Below are 312 nucleotides of genomic sequence, written 5' to 3'. Positions count from 1 at the left end.
TTAATCCTTATCTTGTTCAATCAGAGATTTTGGAGTTTATTACTGCAGCATACCTTCATCTCTCCTGATTAATAAAAGCCCTATTGTAAATCCATTCTAAAAATCAGCCAAACTGTTAATCATGCCTCCAGTTCTTGCCGCCCTTTATCCACTCTTCACACTGCTGTCTGGGTATCTGTCTTTTGGAGAGTAGTGGGAAATTAATGTTTTGAATTTGGTAGCACTAACCTGGTCAGTGGCAGACAGGATTATTATAACACGGTCTCTGGAGATGCATTTTTCCCTCCATCATTCACTGGCAATAGCTCATCG

The sequence above is a fragment of the Mandrillus leucophaeus genome, unplaced genomic scaffold (genome assembly GCF_000951045.1).
Source record: "Mandrillus leucophaeus isolate KB7577 unplaced genomic scaffold, Mleu.le_1.0 Scaffold183, whole genome shotgun sequence".
Classification (NCBI taxonomy): domain Eukaryota; kingdom Metazoa; phylum Chordata; class Mammalia; order Primates; family Cercopithecidae; genus Mandrillus; species Mandrillus leucophaeus.
Note: the sequence above shows the minus strand (reverse complement) of the source record.